This window comes from Paramisgurnus dabryanus, chromosome 19, assembly GCF_030506205.2.
Source record: "Paramisgurnus dabryanus chromosome 19, PD_genome_1.1, whole genome shotgun sequence".
Classification (NCBI taxonomy): Eukaryota; Metazoa; Chordata; class Actinopteri; order Cypriniformes; family Cobitidae; genus Paramisgurnus; species Paramisgurnus dabryanus.
The window spans coordinates 13195503-13219219 of NC_133355.1; the positions used below are offsets into that span (position 1 = coordinate 13195503).

Here is a 23717-nt window from a genome sequence, read left to right on the forward strand (position 1 = left end):
CTATTCTCGCGTAGTTGAATGCTTGAACATTTGAGCTTACTCGCTTTATTCGCGTATGAAAGCCGCCCGTGAAATTCTAGTCATTCGTGACATTCACGCGGAAATTCGCGTCATGGGAGGGGCATCTGAGACTCCACTGAGACTCCGCTCGCTTCCTGTAATCACGTCACTACTACAGCAAGGTCCTCCTGATTGGTTAGTTCAGATTTTTCAACTCACCCGTTTTCCATGGCAAAGCTAAATTCGCCACAGGATGCCAATTCGCGTCTTTGTATTGACTTAAAGCAACACTAAAGACTTATTGCTCTTTGCTCCCCCTACAGGTTAGAAGCGTAATTGTTCATTACCACTGTCGTAAATACTGCAGCATAGCTGGCTCTGATTGGATTGTAGGTCTGCCGTAAAGCAAGTTTTTGTAGTTTTCACTCGAACTACAGGACCACTACCTGAGGGTTGGAAACTTCTTTAGTGCGATTTTGGCCGATAGAGGGCTGTAAAGCAAATGTGAAAGTGCCGTTCACCCTGTTTTGAGTTGATGAACCACTGAAACTTTTTTGGAAACGTTATTTTAAGGTAAAAAAAAAACTTTTTGGTGTTGCTTTAACATGTAAATCACTCGCGCTTGCTGCCTCTACCGCATCTGGTGTGAACCCTGCATTAGTCAGCATATATGGGCGGGGCTTTATCAGTGTGATGTCACATTAACAAGAAAATCAAAACAACATGTCTAATGAGACTGCTTTGTTTATAAAAGGAATAAAAGGAGTGGGTGGATTTTTTTTTCTTTGTAGGGTGGTTGTGTAAAAGTGGATTTTCCATAATAGGTGCCCTTTAAATCTGGTGACTTGGCATCATCATGTCATCATCATTCTTGAGTACTATTGTACAGCATTAATGTAAATATTGGGTATAGATAATCTGCATAACTGTAATCTAAACATATTCTACCAAGCTAAAATTCACCTTATCACTGACCCAAACAGGAAAAACAATACCGCCAATAAAAATTGTTCATGCTGGTTCATGACATAGGTCTGTTTAGGTTTGAGCAATCACATTTCTTCAAGGGGTCTCTTAATAACCACCCAGCTCTTTCCAACACATATCAATAAATCATAAAATAGTAACATTGTAAACGTGAACGCTGAATTGTTTCAGTGGAGCTCTGACGTGAGGTATTAATGAATATTAATAGGCCCAAAAAGACGTTTGCTTTTCTCTCCCCGCTTCTTCTCGACAAAAATGGCCTTCATTATTTTCAGGCTATAATTCCATATTGTCTTATTTTCAAATGTCAGACTAGATTTGCAAGCATCTGTCAGGCAATCAATAATTCATGTCATCATATTGAGATCACCTCTACGCTGCTAATTTTAATTTATGAAAGAACGCCTTACGAACTGAATAAACTCACATAAATCAAAGACTAAAAAGGTCTATTTTAAAGGTCCTGACTGCTAAACAGTCCTCACTTCTGACAAATTTAACCCATGGGATAAAATCGGCCATAATAATCTCTTCTCCAGGTGACTCACATCGAAAACCGTGCTGCAAAATCGGCGTTGATGTGTCCTCAGCATTAACCAGGGGGCCAAATGCTATTTTTTCCTAATCTTGGGTGTCACAAACAATCACCTTCAGTGGCCTGGTTCCAGCAGAAAAGTCAAAATTATTTGTGGTGCTTTCTAAGGCAAACACTGCTATTGCCAATACTCATACAGAGAGTTAGGGAGGGATATGAACAAATCCCAATCCTTAAAGTATTAAATGTCAGCATGCAATCTATGCTATGTGCATTTTGAGCAAGAGGTGCATTTGTTTTTCACAACTCAAAATATTCACCCATCAAACAATAAAACAGGGTAAAAACCCACCTTAAAGACAGAGTGCATGATTTTTAAACAACACTTTGGAAAAGGGAGTCAGGCTGAGTACCAAAACACACTTGTAGCCAATCAGCTGTAAGGGGCGTGTCTACTAACCAACATCGTTGCCTGGGTTGCATATGTGTGGGGCGGGTCATTCAAAAGAAGATCCAGATTCTATTGGGGTAGTGGCGTGCTTGTTTATAAGATTTTAAATATCAACATTGGCTTTCAGAGATCACGCACCCCGCCTTTAATCTAGTAATCTAGTCTTAACATAGCTAGCAACCACATACTGTACAATATTAAACCACATCGCTCAGTACACCTTAGCAACTGCATATCAACCCAGAACGCCCATGGCAGCGAATGCCCGTTCCAAAATTTTAAAACTTTAGTTATGGTTGACATTTGAAGTCAAAAACATCTCAAATGGACACAGAAAGCATTTCGATAGGATTTCTAAGGCAACAGAGGTTGTCACGACTGGACGGATTCCTTCTATTCATGTCTATCACATCCATCCAGATATCCCTTATCCTCTTAACACACCTCATCATTTTTCTTTACTATCCTTTCTTTCCTTTGTATCTTTCTTTTGTCCTCGTTCTGTGCCTCTCTCCCTCCTATAGTCTCTCCAAATTCATCCAAATCCCTCATCTCACACTCTCAAATTCAGCTGTGTTTATATCACCCACCAGAACAATAGAACAACTGTGAACAAGGGTTCGAATTACAGGATATTACACTTCTCAGCCTTAATCCTAATCAGGATGGGAATTTTTCGAGCTTCGTAGGTTAGATAGCTCAGCATCGAGAACTTTCACACCATTATTGATCAATCCTTATCAATAGCCTTCTAAAATCAAATCTGAGACAACGACTAAACCCCTTGTTCACCCAAAATACAAACGCTAAGAACGATAGACAGACAGAATTTTGTAATACACAGTAAATGAAATCAATTACTTAAATATCAGATAATGATTGAAGATAACAAGAAAGACAAGTACAAGAAATGAACGAATGAAACCCCTTCATTCTCGAGTTTCCACACAAAACAAATATTAAACCAAAGCCACTACTCTTGCACTATGTTCGCACTTCCTTCCCCATTGAACCGCATTAGGTCATCCAGCTCCAGAGGGTTACAACCGGAATGACATCATCAAAGGCGACCGAGCAGCTAATCTTGCAGCTTTGTTTGCTTTCTGTCACATCTGATGGATGGTTTCCATTTAGCCAAGTCCGGAGGAGATTTGTAAATGTCCGGAACTAGACCCGGGACCCTGATGGAGAGGCACATGGCCGAGCAGATCGAAGCGGAGTCAGCTATCAACACGTGTGTGCATAGTGCACTCGTCACATGAACTCATGTCACTATGGCTGTATCTTTACAGGTCACAGTCCACCTCATTCATACAAGCATGTGTGAGATTTCTTATAGAACACAATGGGGAACTTGGTTGTAAAAGGTAAAGGGAGAACTACACGAGAAGAGGATGCACATACTGTAAGAGGAAACGTGGAAATGGAAGGAAGGAAAGTCTTCTCTGTTCTAAAAACTTGAGAATGTGTATTGGTATTAGTTAGAATTAGTTAGAGGAAAGAAAAAGAAAACTTAGGTTAGCCTATGTGTTAAGTTGAATAATATATAGCTAAATTCTATTTTAGATTTGGATTTGGCAATATTGGCAAATAAAAAACAAAAATACTAATAATAGTAATAATATTGCCATACTAAAATAAAAGAGGAAAAAATAACAATCAAACAGACGGAAAAAAAGACTGATGTAAGGATGAACGTAAGGATGGAAGACGAATGAACTGACGTAAGAAAGGATGAAAGAAAGACAGACGTAAGGACAGACGACAAACAAAGTGATGTAAGACAGGACGAACAGAGTAAGAATGGACACAAGAAAAAGAGATGAAAGAAAATAAGAAAAAGACAGACGTAAGGACAGAAGACAAATGAACTGTTGTAAGAAAGGATGAAAGAAAGACGGAGGTAAGGACAGACGACAAACAAAGTCATGTAAGACAGGACGGACGTACAGTAAAAATGGACCCAAAAAAAAGGATGAAAGAAAAGAAGAAAAAGACAGACAGACGTACACTGTAAGCAATTGCCGTAAATTTACAGCCAATTTTCAACACTAAAATACTGTTTTCATGTTAAACAGTTTAGTACTGTAATTAGCAATGCATTGTGGGCTGCTTAAATTGGAGCAACAAGACAGAGGCCCTCAACAGTAAGTTGATGTTTTAAATTACAGGACAATACAGTATTTTCTCGAAAATGCATGTTGACTGGGGAATTTGGAGCACGGTCAGAAGCAATATTAGTTTTATAAATTGAGGCTAGCCTTTTGCTTTTGGTCAATTTTCTTTAAAAAAAATACAGAAGTAATTTGTCATTAACCCCTGGATGGAATTTCGGGAACCATTATTTGGATTGGAGATTTTCCAGAAGAGGACGTACAATTTAGGTGACGTGCTGCACATTCTCAAGTGTTCTTCATCAAATTCATCGGGTCTTGCATCTACAAATGAAACGGTAATTCAAATCTTATTCATATTGCCAAAAATGCTTGATATCAACTGATAGAAGCTTCTCTTGCTAGGGATTTAAACATGTCATTGAACAGTGAGGCTTAGATTTGAATAGCCAAAACAATATTACTTTTGAGTGGTATTTTGTTTAATTTTGGTAAAGTTAGCCGTAGGCTACTTCTGAATTTGAGAAACAACACTTATTAAAAAATTTACTTTATCCAAACCATAGGATTATTTGAACATCGACTATCCAAGATGGTTTTGGTGAGTTTTATTTTGTTTGTGTTGACTTTTAATGAAAAGTGTTTTACAAACAGTTAACAAGAAAATAAAGCTAATTGTAGTTTGGTTAAAGTTGAATAGTCAAGGCTTTGCATTTTTCTTTTTAAACGCCAAATTGGTGTGAAAATATTGTCCTTCTGGACTCTTTGTGAATGCAATGTGTGTACTAGTTTGTGGGAGTACTACTACATATGTAAAAAGAGAGGTGTAAATATTTTTTTGGCTCAAAGGAAGCTACATGTAAGCTACGTGTGACAACATGGAGTTAAAAAGATAAATTGTTACCCTTAAAATTTTGAATGTCAAATCTATTTAGAAGTTTGATTGTAGATACCTCGTTCACGTCTTGGTTACATTCCACCTAGTGTTTACTAATTATTGTCCTTTTTATAAATTTTCTTCTTAAAAATCTTATTATGGTAAGGATAATGTATTTGTTCCCTTCAGGTGTCTGCCACTGCAGCTGACGTTGAGACAACTCTCAGTCTTCCTGCAAGTCCTCGCCTGATACCTGGTAATATACATTTAATTTAGAATCATTGATAGACACATTGTATATTTTATCCATTCATCTTGAGTTTACAAATGTTTACACAAGGTAACAAGTATTTCCATGTTGTTAAGTTTCAAGTGCAACAAGGCAAGTCACAATTAAGGGTTGGATGATCACCTTTAAGGGCTCTGAGGGCATCACACCAACATTTGCAATTGGACTTGCTGCTATGTTTGCAACCTACTACATTTTCAGCCTTCAGTATCAAGATGAGACAGCCTGCCCTCTGGAATTCATTCAGAGGTAAACCCCTTCAATCCCTGCCATCATTATATAGATATATACAATTAAATGAATGTGTTTGTATTTTATGCATAAAATGGAATTAGTACTGTACATTTCAAGCCTCTACACACACACACACACACACACACACACACACACACACACACACACACACACACACACACACACACACACACACACACACACACACACAGGGTATAGACTTTATTATAATTCCATTTGATGTCATTAAAGGAATAGTCTACCCTTTTGCCATATTAAACTATGTTATTAATAATTGCTTTTGATTTAGGCACTGCAGTTAAATACACACGTGGCCATACTGAAGAATCTCCTTGACTTTTTAATGGAACTTCATAGATCGGTGAGTATATAATCTTTCTCTCATTTTTTTGACAATCTGGCATTGCAACAATTATACTGGTATTTTTTACTTCATAAGCATTCACTTGGAGTTTATACTTTACATTCGTGATTGTTTAGTTTATTTATGAGTATGATTGTTTTTTGTTCTTTGACAGTGGCAGCACTGGAATAATGCTGCAGAGAGGAACAGCGGCTACTAAAGTGATGATCGTCTCTTCTGGATCCACAAGAACTAAGATGTAAAAACACAAACCTACCTCACAGGACAATTTTAAGAGGTAACCTGCAAGTCTAGCTTGCAGTGGCACATGTGCCTATACGGTTTCATCCTAATTGTTTTTTATGCTCATTATTGATACATCCTGACAAAATGTTCTACTGTACTATAATAGTTTCAAAATGGCCTTAGGTATGTTTTCAAAAAGTAAACTATAGGTTATGCCCTTCACATTTGGTTAGGATTAGGGGCAGTCTCTGACAAGCAATTTAAGAACGTACGTTTATTGCCATAGTCTAAAGCAAGAAACTACTGTTTCTGTTTACTACTAGAAAGCTTTTTCAACATTGTCCAACAGGATTTATTTTCTTTCCTTTTTTGTATTCATGTTGACATTGACATTTCTCTTTGAAATAAAGGTGTTTGATTTGAAAGTTTTTGTTGCTTATTTTGCATAATATTCACAATAATGCATATCTTAAGCAGTTGTCTTTAGCCCTGGGAATTCATTGGGCAAGTTCATGGGAGACTGATATTTTAAATATCAATGAAGAATTTTTAGAGACTAAATTTATGTTATTTCAAAAATGCTGCATATTTCTGTGATTATTTGGAAATTACAATAATATTGTTTAGGTTGTTACTTTAAACCTAAACAATATTATTTTAGTTTCTAAATAAATCACAGAAAAATGCATTTATTTTTTACTGTATTAGACTGTGAAATTATTTAACAGTGTGACTACAGAAGTATTCTGTATTTCTGGTTTACAGACTACTACCGTAAATGAATTTTACATATGAATACTGTAAAAATAACGGTATACTGCTGGCGTCTCTGCTGCCAGCTCTTTACTGTAAATTATATAAATACAGAACAATACAGTTTTTCTGGTTTACAGACTACTACCGTAAAGTCATTTTACGTATAAATACCGTAAAAATAACAGTATACTGCTGGCGTCTCTGCTGCCAGCTCTTTACTGTTATTTTACAGGGAAATTTTTTACAGTGTAAGGATGGACAACGAATGAACTGACGTAAGAAAGGATGAAAGAAACACAGACGTATGGACAGACGTCAAACAAAGTGATGTAAGACAGGACAAACGTATAGTAAAAAATGGACACAAGAAAAAAAGGATGAAAGAAAAGAAAAAAAAACAGACGTAAGGACCGAAGATGAAGAACTGATGTAAGAAAGGATGAAAGAAAGACGGACGTAAGGACGGACGACAAACAAAGTCATGTAAGACAGGACGAACGTACGGTAAGAATGGATCCAAAAAAAGGAAGAAAGAAAAGAAGAAAAAGACAGACAGACGTAAGGACGGACGACCAATTAACTGACATAAGAATGTTTGAAAGAAAGACGGAGGTAAGGAAGGACAACAAACAAACTGATGTAATACAGGACAGATGTACAATGAGAAAAGACGCAAGAAAAATAAGGACGAAAGAAAAGAAGAAAAAGACAGACGTAAGGACAGACGACAAATGAACTGACATAAGAATGGTTGAAAGAAAGACGGACGTAAGGACAGAAAGCAAACAAAATGATGTAAGAAAGGACGGACGTACAATGAGAAAAGACGCAAGAAAAATAAGGATGAAAGAAAAGAAGAAAAAGAAAGACAGACATAAGGACGGGCGACGAACAAACTAACGTAAGAAAGGACGGATGTAAGGACGGACAACGAACAAAATGATGTAAAAAAAGATGGACGTAAGGACAGACGCAAGAAAGAAAGAAAGGACGAAACAAAGGATGAAATAAAAACGGATGTAAGGACGGACAATGAATGAACTGACCTAGGAAAGGATGAAAGAAAAACACCCGTAAGGACGAACGATAAATAAACAGATTTAAATAAACAGAAAGAGCGGATGTACAGTAAGAATGTACACAAGAAAAAAGATTAAAGAAAATAAGAAAAAGAAAGACAGACGTAAGGACGGACGACGAACGAACTAACATAAGAAAGGACGGATGTAAGGACGGACAACAAATGAACTGATGTTAGAAAAGATGGACACAAGAAAGAAAGAAAGGACGAAACAAAGGATGAAAAAAATGGACGTAAGGTCGGACGTAAGGACAAACGATGAATGAACTGATGTAAGAATGGACGAAAAAATGGACGGACCCAAAAAAGAAAGGACGAAAAAAATACTGTAAAAACTGATGTAAGGAATGAACTGACATAAGAATGGACAAAAAATTTGACTAAAGTAAGGCGGACGTAAGGACGGAAGAACGAAATAAAGAAAGTTCACTAATAAACATTAAATTAATTTTCCTAGGAGGAGAAAAAATAGGAAAAGAAAGATGCAAATGATAAGTGTTGGATGTGTTTGTTTGTTTGTTTTAGTGAACATAAGATAGTAGTGTACATCCATATCACCTGCTCCTTGCAGACCACAGCCCAATTGTTGCACAGTAGGGAGATGGCGCTAGTGAAATTGATTTCCAGTAGGTTTCTGGTGACATTACCCCTGTCCCCTCAAACCCCAATCTAAACATGCTCATATCCACGTCTGCCTGATCAGAGAGCGCGAGCTATCAGCTTTCCCTCATTAGGCCGGGAGAGAAGGATGAGATCGGAAACCAGAGGCGAGGGGAGAGAGAGCCTTGTCCATTTGCATTCCAAACCCATCGGGCGGGTGTCAATGGTTATGTTTGCGTCTGAATGTCAAAGCAATTTCAGGTGCACCACTCAAGAAATTGAGAGAAATTGAGAAGTCGAAAAAAGAAAAACCTCGTTTCTGAATCAGCGAAGGGTGTCCGTCTGATGAGGACGCTGGGCCCGGAGATTGAGAATGCTGCTGCCAATGAGATGCAGGCAAATTTGCGACATCTCTTAGAAATGGCTGCACGCTAAAGCTTGGGCGAATTTCAGCCTCTAACAAAACAGCACATCTCATTGTTAGCTCAGGTAATGGATCTCTTTTCATTTTCTTCTTTCGCTTTCAAGGGTGTTTGGCTCAGTCTGTCAGTTACCAATGAAAACTCAGCCTGTCTTTCAAATGAAACCCAGCGCGATGTACAAGAATTTCCTTCAGAACAAAGAAACCTGCAATTTAATTACAATACAATAGATGATTCAATGAATTAGTTGATTGATTTCCAGTTTTTGAAGACAATAGATGTTTCCGGTTGCGTTCGGTCACATTTCCATGATCAATGGTGTAGAGGTCAGATATTTCTTCCAATTAACATGCCACGATTGCAAATGCAGCTGAGACAGGTGCAAAAAGGTCAGATTTGGCATGAAATGCAGTGACCTTAAACCTAAACTGTAAAACCTCTGACCCCGATCCCTCATAGTCATTAATACAATTGGTTAAGAAAATGACAGGATGTCCCCACCTTTGGAAATCGAAGGGAGTAAAATGGTCAGGTAGACATGGATCTATAGGACCGGATCGATTTTAAGGGTAGGTCTGTAAGGGTTTGAAAGGTCAAAGTGACCCTCAGCAGAAAAATGAGGAGCTCAACAGAGGATGAATACTGTAAATGAAAAGGGCATAAAGTTAATGACCACAATTAACAGTCACCTTGTTGGACATTGAAGGAGCTGCTTGGGAAGACTAAAGCACATGCGGTGTCACTACTGTTGCACAGTATACTTTTAAAGGGACAGTCCCCCAAAATAATATGTTTTATGGTGTTTTAAACCTGTATATATATATATACACACACACACACACACACACACACACACACACACACACACACACACACACACACACACACACACACACACACACACACACACACACACACACACACACACACACACACACACAACCATAAAAGCTAAAAAATAGTTCATGCAACATTTCTTTTTTTTTTACCATAATTAGCATTTCTTCAAAGTAGCAGCATTCAAAATTTTACATAATGTTATCATTGGGTTTTACATCAATGTGAGGTTCATTTTGGGGTAAACTACTTTTTTAAAGGTGGAAAAGAGGATGTTTGTTTAATACATTTTTGCAATATTACTTGAAACTGTCTTTACTAAATGATAAAAGACTATTTATTAGCTGCACTGAAAGTAATATTATTAATATACGTCATCTGTGCACAAAATAGGGCCTTAAAAACATCAGCCAATTGCTCATGCGGTCATCGCATAAGCGATTGGCCCTCTGGCTTGTCAATCACTGCCATTACGATCCTTGTGAGAGACGTGCGCGCTCCAGTAACTAAACACAGGCGACGCATGCGCATGGCGCATGAAACGCCGTCTTAAGTTTCGTTTTGTTTTCATTGTCGATCCTGCTTTCCTCCTCGAATTTGCACCACGGTAGAGAAGAAACTCGAAGGAGGACGCAAAAGAAAGACTTCTTTAAGCCGCTGGGAATAGGAGAAAATTGTCAGAAGAACGTAATGTAGGGGTGACCCCGAATAGTCGAAGATTCGATGCATCGATAGGAGAAGCCTGATTCGACTACCAATCTCATAGTCAAATCGTCGCAGATGTGTAATGAAATGAGGATCATTCAATTTTGGCCGTATGGGTGCACACATTATCTGATTTCACATATAACAGCTTTCTCACAATATATTAATATACTGCATATTATGATAATGCTGCAAATAATATGTGAAGTAGCAGCTTTCAATAAATATTTTTAAAATGCGTTAATAAATCCAACAACCCCGGTGACCCGTCTACACGTCCATAAGAGGTTTCTATGTTAATAAAGCCTTGCCTCTTTGTTTCGACATTTAAAAGACAAAGCTGGCAAATTAAACTATGACTTTCGTTCTTTTAATAATTTCTATATTTTATTTTATTTATAAATCACTTTGGGTTATCTGATTTAACTATTTGGCTTGTGTTTTGTTTCCGTGCACTTGAGGCATTTTGCATATTTGTTCTGCACTTTGTTACTTCTGACCTTATTTTATAAAAAAAATTATTTATTATAAACGTAAATTCCGATCTAATTTAAGTATGTAAATTTTGGATAGCTTTTCGTTGTATCGATGTTGCGCTATTGCGTGCTGGCTTGCGCATGTAATTTAGCCGAACGGGTTAGGTGCTCTACGTCTCATATTTAGGAGTTCATCAAACTAAACATTAAAAAACGGATGTTTTTCGACGAGTATAAATTTTTAAAATGCATTTAAAACAGAGTGGTTATATTGTCTATCTTAAAGTTAAACTACAAAACAGGTAAGCCGTTTTTTTTTATTTCGGTGATGAAACGGAAACTAGTATCTGCACCGAACCTATTTCTGCCTGACACGAATGTCTTTCTTGTGATTTAATATTATGGTCAGTCGGTGTTCACTTTCAAATGATAGCAAAGAGATTCCTGAAATAAATAATATCATCCGGTCTTTCTGTATCTAAAGTGAATACAGAGATGATCAAAGTCAAAGCAAGCAAGCAGGTATTTCTGTGCTAAATAATAACGCGTAGTGTCTATAAAATCATTAATTTCAGTGTTTTTCTTGTTATAAATTAAAGTTTAATGAATTGTATATAAAGATTAGTTTTTATCATTTACAGTCACAATCACAAATTATTTGTCATTTCTCATTTGTCGGGTTTTTTTGGTCATGACTGCTTTGACGCGCTATCTCCAAATTAAATAAAAACACTGAATTGTAGCCGGGGTTTCCAAGGCAGGATCACCTTTGTTATTTTTTTAGGTTTAGTTATCAAAATGTATTTTTGTGTGATGTTCTGTAGATCGTGGCTTTAAAATGTTATGAGGAATAATTAAACAAATGTTGCCTTAAATTTTACCTTAAAAAAATATATATATAAATGCATTGTCAGTTTTGTCTTCGTTTATTACTTGAAAGACAGTTTTGGTCACTTTATCAGACAGTTGTTTATGTGTGCTGCTTGTGAAAGAAAATAAAAGTTACCAATTTGTACCTGGTCTGGCCCCCTCCCAACCCATGCACACAAACATAGATGATTCGACTATCGGTCGACTATGGAAAGATTCGAAAATTCTGATTCGAATATGTAAATCCTTAGTCGAGGACACCCCTAACGTAATGTAAACAGAGTCGTTTTTGGAGAAACATTTCAACGCTGGAGAGCAATGAAGGAACAGAGAGGTATCAAGACAGACGCACAGTTCGCAAAATTCTTCCCGACAGGTAACAGTGATTATTCTTTCTTTGGGGAATAATTATTGTTGTACTGTTATTCAAGTATATTGACGTTGTTCTTGTACTGTAGTTGTAAGGCAGTGACCAGTCTGCTACATGCTAGTTGAAATGGGAGTAGCGTAGACTGATCTAACGTTTTAACGTCTTATTTGTTTATTATCATCATTTCACATAATGAATCCACTGACGCAAGTCACGCGACACAGCATATGCCGGTGTAAAACAAACACCCGTGTTCAAATATTCGTGCACGAGTTTTGGAAGGCGTTCCCTAGAAATGAGCTGTGAAGGAGGGAGGCTGTTCTTACGCATGCGCTCAATTAAAAAACTCAGTAACGTTTTTTGGATTCTCAGTCGGCGAAAAACATCCTCTTTTGCGCCTTTAAGATGTAAAATAAATCTTTGGTGTCCCTTGAGTACATATGTGAAGTTTCAGCACAAAATATCATATAGATAATTTATTATAGCATGTTTAAAGTACCACTTTGTAGGTGTGAGCAAAAAATAGTCGTTTTTTGGGTGTGTCCTTTAAAAGCAAATGAGCTGATCTCTACACTAAAGCCGCCTTTCCACTGCACACGACAAACGACGGCCGTTAAGCCGGAAGTCATTAATTTCCTATGGAGAGTCGCAAAGGGTCTGCGTGAAGTGCCGAACATCTGCGAATGCCTAAATATCGGAATCCGTTTTGAACGTTTGATCTGTTAAAAAATTTGAACTTGCGCGACTAAACCGCATGCGATATGCCGACCGGAAGTTATGTATTTCATTATTCCAATCATAAACTGTTTGTGAGGTAAAAATGATTAATCCTTAGCACTAGTCAAACGAACCAGGCTTTGGGGGTCAAACGCGCCCAAGCCCGGTTTGGTTTGGATAGTGTGAGTACACCCTAAGTGGCAGTGCTGTGGTTGGATAGTGCAGATTAAGGTGCGGTATTGTCCCCCTTCTGACATCACAAGGGGAGCCAAATTTCAATTACCTATTTTTTCACATGCTTGCAGAGAATGGTTTACCAAAACCAAGTTACTGGGTTGATTATTTTCACATTTTCTAGGTTGAAAGAAGCACTACAGCCCAATTATAGCACTTAAACATTTAATCGGAAAAGTCCGATTTTCATGATATGGCACCTTTAATAATAACCTTTGACATAGACTATGTGTAGATATTAACAGATTGTTACTATGAATGGGGGAAAGTGTAACTTTAAATACAGCTGCTCCAGCGAAGAAAAGCCAGCCTACTAGCAAAAAATAATTATCTGGGGGAGGAACTTGTATGTATTAAATCTAGTAAGGTATTTGCCGACCTTTGTGCATTCACAGTAGCTGGAAAGTATGTGTTTTAAAAGCAAAGTAAATAGCATGAGCTTAAAAAACTAATTTCATTTAATATGTTGTTTTATTGTGACCTAAGCAAACGACCGTAAAGATCCTTCACTGACAAAGCTGCCCTGTGGCATTGCAAAAATTGCTGCCAAGTCTTTTCTTAAAGGGACTTTGCGTACTCACACATTTAGTGACAGCTACACAAATAGAACAAATAGTGTAAGGTTCACCCCAACACACAATGCGTGACCCTCCACAGCACCTAGGCAACAATTAACTGCATTTGTCAGTCTGGCGTTTGCATAAAAATGAGGCAGAAACACAATCAAGGCCACAATTAAGCTGTGAAGGTAAAAGGCTCGTGACCTTGTTGTGTAATTATCAGCTTCTTCTTTCATTAGTCTTTGGTTTAATTAAGATGAAGGATGCTGTCGGGAAAAGTTGAAAGGAAAGTGGAGATATTGCTAAAAATGGGGAAAATAAGAATTAGGGCCCGGGGTGCAGTCGTGCCAGAGGACAGAACATGCAGACACTCTGACGAAGAGATTAAGATTAGAGATAAAAGGAAGAACAGTTGGTTACAGTGAACCAGGAAATTATATAGAAATATTAGAATAACAAAAGGATATACTTTTTATTAAAATGATCCACGTTCTCCCAATTGTGTCTTCCAAAGCATTTCCCCAGCTTAACCAGCTTCTGCAACACTGAGTTATTGGTAACCGACTTCATGGATTGTCTCAGGGTTCTTCATTTCTTTGTCAAATGCATTATTTATTTCCCTTAAAGGCTTCACTTTTGCTCCAATGCATCATGACTGAATGTAGCCTTACATCACTCATGACAACACTGAAAAAGCATAGGGAATTTAGAAATTTGTTCAGATTGTACATTACGTAACTGCCATGTTCAGAGACTATACAGGATTATACCATCTGTTGTAAATCCTCATATGACATTGAACAGCTCAGTGTGCTTCATGGGTCTACGTGACGCTTGTACACGAGACATCTCAACAATAGATGTAATTGAGATCAAACTCATCCATATAAAGTAAATTCTAGAGCAAATTGGAATTGCATTGCATTGGAATTATTAGAATTCCATTGTAGATTGAGAGTAAGAGAAAGCACATTACTGCTGTACCTCTACTATAAACCCCTGAATGCCCTTAACTCAAGTCCCAGAAGGACAACAGCGTACAGTAAGTTCCTTGAAACTGAAAAGCATCTGCTGAATGAAAAAACAAGTAACCACAAAAACGCAGAGAATAAAATAAAGACAAACTCTACTTCAAGTTTTTACTAAACTTTAGCACTGATTAATTTTCGATTTGATGTTTGTAATAGGATTTGAACCAATGCCCTTTGGTTTCCAGCCCAGAACCTATATATATATTATTTCGGCAGACAAAAACGTGGTTGGGCATTCCACCGAATCGGTTCCATTTCGGTTCCCAGGTCATTATATGTAAAAAAAAAGCAAAAAAAAACATTCATAAAAAATACACAGGACACAAAAAAATAGAATTTTTTCATATCCCATCTTTGCTTTAAATATTTTTTACCATTGAAAAGTCATAATATTTTAGATAAATGCACATTTTAGTTATGTCCCCACACTGTCAGAAATAAAGGTACAAACTGTACCTTTTCTGTCACGGGGGGCTGTCCCCTTTCAAAAAGTACAGCTTTCCACCTAGGGATTTCTTTTTAGTACCTCAGAGGTACATACTGGGACCAAAGAGAGCTTATTAGAACCTCAAAAATACATATTAGTACCGTATCTAAAAGGTATATTGGTACTAAATGTTTACACATCTGTAAGTTATTTAAAAAAATGACTTTATCAGCTTTTTCAACACAGCTTCCAAATCCGTGTACTATAGTGGAGTGGAAAGAAGACGTTAGCAGATGGCCAAATATAAAGTGGTCAGGTACATATGAAGAGTTTGGTTCCAAAACGCAATAAACGCCATTTAAAAAAAAATGAGTTACTGCCAGAATCAGTATTATATCAGCAGTATTAAAAAGAAAATTCTTAATTTTACGCAAAATCCAATATCCCCGTGTTATTCTGTCATCTTTTCTCCCTTTTTTCACAAAACGCAATAAACGGCACTCCTCCTTTTTTACAGAACGCAATAAATCCGTTCCAGAAATTACAGGCACCATTCATGCAATGTAAACAAACAATGGCGGCGTGCTGAGTACACGGAGTCCTAGTTTTCCTCATCTACTTTGTACTCCGTGATCAACAAACAAACAAAAACAAAATAATACTTTAATAGCATTGATAAACCTGTGATGGTTTTCTGTGACGGGAAAGGAATGTAAGCCATCAACATCTAATAATTTATGCAAGAGGCACTCGGGAGACGGGTGCTTGTTTGCCCGGACCAACAGCATCAAGTTTCTGTCATGATAACACATTGACCCCAGGGGATCTTATGAAAAACTTTCCATAATTTTACTCAAAGTCAACGAAAATCGAGCAAGACCAAAACATTTTACAGCTGATCGCTGTGAAAAACGTTAAGCGACGACGTCAAGTATAACTGCAGCGATGACAGTGTTCTTAAAATATCACAAAGTAAGTGTTTTGATTAATGACATTAATGTTTATTTTTTTAATTAGTGTGTACAACTAGTCAACTAAATGAATATAACATGGCAAAGATGAATGCACATTTATATAGGCTATTGATTCAATAGATTTATAGTATTTGAATAAAAACTTGTCATGGATTTATTGCATTTTGTGGAAAAAATAATCAGTTTTTATAATAAATCTTTGAAAATCAAACTATGGATTTGAATTTTTTACTTTTATAACCTAAAGATGCTATGTGAAAGTTTGAAACAGAAAATAGTGGTTTTCATCTTGACACTTTCTTGGTATAGAAAACACGTTTTTACCGAAATTTGTCAAAATGGATTTATTGCGTTTTGGAACCAAACTCTTCAAATATACGTATATTATATTTATGTAACCAAACGCAACAACCAGACATTTTGATTCTGGGAAACCATTTTGATGAACTTTCTGAGTTGTTAACACATTAGAACCACTGGGGAATGACACCATTTCAGTTGTCAAGATGCGCGAGCAGGCTATTTGATCACGTGTGCTGTAAAAGGGTCTAAAACCATGTTAAAAATAAACTAGTTACCCGAGATTGAACAATTCTCATTTTGCAAAAGTAAAACGTGTGTTATTAGATTTAGTGTTAAAAAAGAAAAATATCAACTTCAATTTTGACAAGTTAAAACATGCAAATGGCACCGATTCGGTGGAATGACCCGGCTGCTTTCAAGCTTAACATGACCAAAAACTCTGAAATGGAAATAAACAGCTTTTGAACTTTGCTAAAGTGCTGAAGTTCATCAAACCAACAGCGGGTCACAAAACTAAAGGCCTTGAGTTTAAAGAACTCTTTTCTTTTCCACTTATTTGTTAAGGACTCAACTACAGAAAGGCAAGAATACTGATTGCTCAAACAGTGCATAAAACTTGGACAGAATGTACTTTCGCCTCTTGCGTGCCAGCTCAGAGGTGTTGGGTGTTCACACACAGCAGATGGGTTTGGAGTTTGAGTGGGTGTATCTATTGATTTCTTCTAGCCTGCGGTCCTGCGAGTGTCTCCCTTCCTCCTGCCTCACTCAATCAGTCTCATCCGAGACTCGCTCCAGTCTAAGGTCTCCATCGCTCTTGGCAAACAATGGGGGTATAACTTGCCAGACTAAGCCAAGCAGCCGCCAAAACTTCCTCTAGGGATAATGGAGTTTTCAAGAAATATTGTGTAGGATGTTTGGCACCTCAAAAGATTCACTATGGACGTTTCTAAAGATTGCAAGTTTGGCATATGGTTGTATATTCTTGCATCTCGCTCTAAGTTTGGCATTTACAGAGCGTATGTGTGACAGCTACAGTATGCGGATGTTCAGGGTAAAACAGAATCATTACAAATATCTTTATCTCTGTGCAAGTGTATTATGGGGTAACATGGTGTACAGGTTAAAGATCTGAACTTTAAGCCCTACATAAGCATCCAAGTTTGCAACATGAAGTTGAAAGTAAAAGACAAAGGCATCCCAGCAAGCGCTTTTGCATTTAAAAATCATCTAATAGTCGGAGCCGATGGTGTAGTGGACAAAGCTCCAACATATGGTGCAGATGCACTTCCGGCTCGAGATCCTTTGCCGATCCCATACCCCTCTCTCCACCCTGTACTTTCCTTACATCTTTCAATTACTTACTGTCTATCAATAAAAGCAAAATTTCCCAAAATAATGACTTTTATTTATCGTACAAATAAACTGTATGTAAAAAGTTGAACTGTCCATTTAAGACGTGTAAGACAGAAAAGCAGAAGCAAAGAAAGTAAACCATTTGCCCATCACCTCTTTCATTGTTTCTTTCCTCGCTTTCACTTCTCACATTTGCCAAAAGTAAATGAGTATAAGCCAGCGAGTGCAAAATCGCTGGGCTCCATCAGAGCTGTGAGATCTGGTCCTGTGCCCAGTGAAACTGCACACTTCCTTAAAATCAATAGCTTGTTTTAAATGGAGAAATCCTGGAGCGCAGCACAAAGACAAAAGGCAAACAGTGGCGCGTTCTCAGGCGTTAGCTCTGCTGCTGGAAAGCCACTGCCTGCGGCAACCCGCAGACCAGTGAATCCGCCAGTGCATCCTTGTTCGAGGCTGCCGGTTATTAGCGGACGTCCCACTGCGGTCAGAAAACTCAAAGTCAAACTTTAAACATCCATAGAGCAGATGTTGTTAGCAATGACAGGAATAAGTTTTCGAGAGGCACCTAGAGAGGAACGCTTGGTTGCATTCAAGTATACAGTAAGTTGGTTTACTGGAAAAAAAATACAAAACAATATTCAGTGTGTATGATTTTTATGGGTAGTATTTTTAACCGCAAAAAAAGTATTTGTACCCATACTGTAATATAGCTGAATGTGACTGCATTAGGGACAAATACAAGACTGCAAAGCAATATATTTATTTTTTTAAACATAAAATTTCTCTGTGAATTAATTTGCTTTGAAAAATGTGTTTATGGTATATATTTTATTATATGAAACCCTGGAAAACAAAACCAATCATAAGTAGCACAGATATATTTGTAGCAACACATTGTATGGGTCAAAATTATTGATGTTTTGTGTCAAAATTATGAAGATATTAAAAATCATGTTCCATGAAAATATTTTGTAAATGTTCTACTGTAAGTATATAAAAAATGTATTTATCATTACTAATATGTGTGGCTAAGAATTTCATTTGGACCATTTTAACTCTTTTCCTGCCATTGACAAGTTTTCTCGTCAATTGAAAGTAAACATTTGCATGAAGAAAAAACATGTTCCTGATGAGTTTTTATATTAATCTGTAATACCACAATTACCCAATTTATAAAAAAACTGAAGCAAAAAAATATTTACTAATTTTAAACTCTGTGTATGTTTTGATAATCGCTCTGAATCTGATCTCTAACAAAATTCCTTCACATAAATGCAATTATTTCAGCTTTTTGCTAAAAATTTTTATTTTTTAAGAAAATACCCATATTTAAAAGTTTATGATCAGGGAAAAAATATAGATAGGATGAAACTTTTTTTTCCATTTTGTTTGTTTGTTTATTGTTTGTTTGAAAGCGGAGGTTCTATGCTTTCATTTGATATGTTTACATGTTTATATATTTTTAGAAAAAAAATTACCTGGAAGGCATTTTTGTTTAAATCACAAAAAATGCTGGCTGGCAACTTAAAATAAAAAAGACTGGCGGTGAAAGAGTTAAAGGCGGTTCTCTCAATATTCAGATTTTTTTGCATCCCCTTAGATTTTAGATTTTCAAATAGTTGTATGTCAGTCAGATATTTTCTTATCCCAACAAACCATACATCAATGGAAAGCTTATTTATTTAGCTTTTAGTATAAATCTAAATAAAAAACCTGACCCTTACGACTAGTTTTGTTAATCCAGGGTCACATATTATATACAGTAAATGTAAAAATAACCAGTTTAAACCAGTGACAAAAAAGACATTTAAGTTTTATGTGTGCCATAAAGTGTCCAAACACTTTTTTGCTGCACTCCGTATCTATACATATACACTATTGCTCATAAAAGCAAATGTATTCGTCAACTGTCGCATAGACTCTCCCACGTCAAGATATTTAGCATGCGGCCTTTGGTGGTTTCCGGATAAATCGCTGAGGTACAAGACGCATATAATAAACTATTCATGTCCTCCCTCAGACGAGCTGGCCACACCCGCACACAGTGTGGGCTGCACTGAAGTCCAGACAGACGGCAGGAGAGGTAGTCAGAGCGACGGATAGATGGAGTGAGACAGCAAGAGAGAGTGTACAGAGATAACCAGCTGAGAAAATGACATAAGCTATCCGGCAGTTATCCCTCTCGTTCGCGCGCGGCTCTCCACTCAGCAGTGAATTATTCAGAGTGAGTCCACTGCGAGTCACAGCCAAAGCGCTGAAATAGCTGCAGTCCAGTGAGAGAGGACAAATATAACCAAAGACCGCTTACGATGCACCAGTGACACTAAATGTGCTGAGGAAATCTTGGAAATGGAGAAGAGCTGTCAAGTGCATTTAAAGGAACGGTACACACAAATAACAGCAAAACAGCTATTTCCAGTCACAAGTATGTTACAGTTTCATCTACATAAAAAGACTATAACTAAAATGCCAGTTGCATTTAGTAACATCTGAAACCAATTGCGTCGACATTTTTTTAAAGCTAAAACCACACTTTTATTTGAAGAGTTTGCTTCCAAAACGAGATAAACGCAATTAAAAAAAATAAGTTCCCACCAAAATCAGAAAAAGTTAATTCTGAATTTTACATAAAATCCAATATCCGCCGTGTTATTCTGTCATCTTTTCTCCCTTTCTCCCAAAACGCGATAAAAGCCAGTCCTCCTTCTCTGCAGATTGCAATAAATCCGCTCAACCAATCACAGCGCACCATTCCACGCATTGTAAAACAATAATGGCCGGCTATTGCTTGTTCTCACACGACAGCATCAAGCTTCTGTCATGCTAACACATTGATCCCAGGTGATCTTATAAAAAAACTTTCCATCATTTTGCTCGAAGTCAACAAAAATCAAGCAGTACCAAAACATTTTGCAGCTGATCGCTGTCAAAAAAGTTCAGCGATGACGTCCCAAGGATGACAGCAGCAATGACAAAGTAAGTGTTTAGATTAATGCCATTGATGTGTATACCACTAGTCAACTAAATGAATATAACATGGCAAAGATGAATGCACATTAATATATTGATTTAATAGATTTATAGCATTTTTTTAAATGGTCATGGATTTATTGCATTTTGCAGGAAAAAATATCAGTTTTTATAATAAATCTTTGAAAATCAAATTATGCATTTGAATTTCTAATGTTATTATAACCTAAATATGCTATGTGAAAGTTTGTAACAAAAAATAGTAGTTTTCATCTTGTCACTTTCTTGGTATAGAAAACACATTTTACCAAAATTACTCAAAATGGATTTTATTGCGTTTTGGAACCAAACTCTTCATTTGTTTTCTATAGTTACTAAAGTGAGCCTATCGATTTTGCCATTTTTTTATGAATGGTCTGTCTTCTTTTATACTGCCTCTTGCCAAATGGATAAATGCACAACTTTGTTGTTGACCAAATCAAGGCCGCATGGGTGAGTATAATAAAATAAAACAAATAATGTTACAGTCAACTTTTCAGAATTCGTTCAAAACCTACTTGCATCTACTGTCTGCCTATAACATCTGAGACTGACACAAATCAAAACCAACCAACAGTATTTTAGTAAAACATTGTTTTATCTTAAATATATTAGGAAATTTTAGTATTTGAGTGCCTTTAGTGTTCATAAGCTTGGCCATCATTGTATCCGGGACACGATTTCAGCATAGACCAGTGGTCCGCCAAACCCCCCCAGTGGTCCGCCAAAAGATGACCTTAACTAGGCAAGTGTTTATACAATAGTCACTTATTTAAGTAGATTTTTTATGCATTTGCTAAAAAAATCTACTGTGATATCTACTGTGAAACTGTGATATCAATTCTTGCCATTTTGTTTTAATAACATAAAAATGGATCGGTGGCTAAACCAAAGAGGAGTCAAAAAAAAATCCACAGATCTATTAGTTTTCTAATGTACTAGTTTTTGTTTCATGTGTAAAATCCCTGTAATTTCAGTGATTTTGGACATTAAGGGGAAAAAATTTTTTTCAGCATTTTATTGTTACCATAGTTACAACCATAGACTTCATATACCCACCACCTCAGTTTTAAACTAATGGCTCTTTGGAATCACATTAAGTGGGACCTAGGCTGTTACATTATGTTTAATTGCAGTTTGTTGTTCAAATTAAGCTGCGACTCATTTCACATTTACATTTTCAAATGAAATAAAATTCATATAATAATTTCTGAACATAGTTTTTGACTTGAAACAGTTGCATATTAAACTTAAATTTAGCTTATCCTTCCTATTTTGTTGTTTTTTGGGGGCATGTTAGAGTGGGATTCTGTTAGGTGGTCCTCAGAAAAAATTGGAAGATAAAGTGGTCCTGGGGCTGAAAAGTTTGAGAAACACTGGCATAGATATTATGCAACATGATGCTCAACATGCACACATTCGGTATTTCAGTTTTCTCAATGGCAACCACGGTCATCATGCCAACCCCATCAGGGAAGGTGACAGGCCTGGGGTCAGCAGTGACTGCTGACTGTTACTACGCCAGGCTGGGTGGACAGACTCCAGCTGTTGTCACTGTAGGCATACCGCAGCTAACAGCTCTTGAAGTATCATTGCCAAATGAAGGCCATTTTGTGCTTCAAAGGATAGTTCAGAGGTTTGTGACATAACTGCTAAAAGTTAGGAATAATTTGCCGGAAAATCTAAATTATTTACTGATGTTCTGAGCTATTCACAAGGTGAAACACATTTTATATATAACACCAGTGAATGACCATTGGTCCAGCTCCAAATGGGACAAAAAGTGCCATAAAAGTATTCACTTCATGCAATATATTACAAGTCCTCTAATGCAAGAAGTCTTTGAGAATCAATAAGACTGGAGCGCAGAGTGAGATGAATTTGAAATCTGGCTCGTTCCGATTTATGATCCGGATCAAACGGTTCATTGAAAATAACCTGCTGAAAAGAATGGTTCGATCATGAATCAGATCAGCTTGCTGACTCAATGATCCGTTTCTCAAGTAAACAGCTGACTGGAGGGCAATATTACAGAGGTCTTAAATTGTACTTGTCTCCCTACACATAGCTACAGTATTGTGGCTTCAGAAGACTTGAAATATTGGATAGCTACTAAGTATCTTTGTGACCTTTTTGGGCTTGACAGTAATATTGCCACTATTAAAAGTTGTTGCACGGAAAAAGAGTAGCATAATATTTCACACAGATTTAAAGGTTTATGTGATCAAACGGCACAATGGGACTTTACTAAACAGTTAAAAATAGATTTATATTCATGAGGATGTCCTAGTAAGACAAACCATCACCAATATCCTTGATCAGTGGGAGATTCTGGATGATAAGCAAATAAATGCTTTTATTACAGCCCAGACATGATCATTACAAGGTGACGCATTGTGAAGTCATCACGCACCCCTGCTCAATCTTTCTGGAAAGATTTTTGTAATTTGTAATACTGAACAATGCTTAGAACATCAACTTTACACACACAGAGAGGATTAGGGCAACGGCAGTTCATTAGGCAGCCGATGGCATCATTTAAAGATGCAGGCATAACACCTGCATGGCCAAAAATGGGTCATTGGAGGCTCTGATTGGGCTCATATATACGCACAGACACACAGCTACATACAAATCATTGCCAGTGGAGCAATCAGCCTTAGTGTCGGTCAGCTAGGGACTATAGTAGTGTTGGCAGAGGGCACGGTCAATAAATCAGCAATCCACAGCTTAACGTGATTGCCTCAGTCAAGCCGGACACAGATGAATATAGTCGTCTAAAGAGTTACGCAATGTCGGAGACGGATTGGAATTTTAAAGACAAAATCTCACTTTGGATATTAAAGACTCACTGGGACTTGCTCTGGGATTTGAATAAACAAACAATCTCATTTT

At 37.0% G+C, this 23717-nt stretch overlaps 1 protein-coding gene across 2 annotated transcripts in view; it reads right to left on the bottom strand.

The window, feature by feature from the left end:
• Nucleotides 1-23717, bottom strand: part of LOC135779425 (ephrin type-A receptor 7) — a 172599-nt gene that overhangs the window by 76374 nt on the left and 72508 nt on the right. The window lies entirely within an intron of this gene.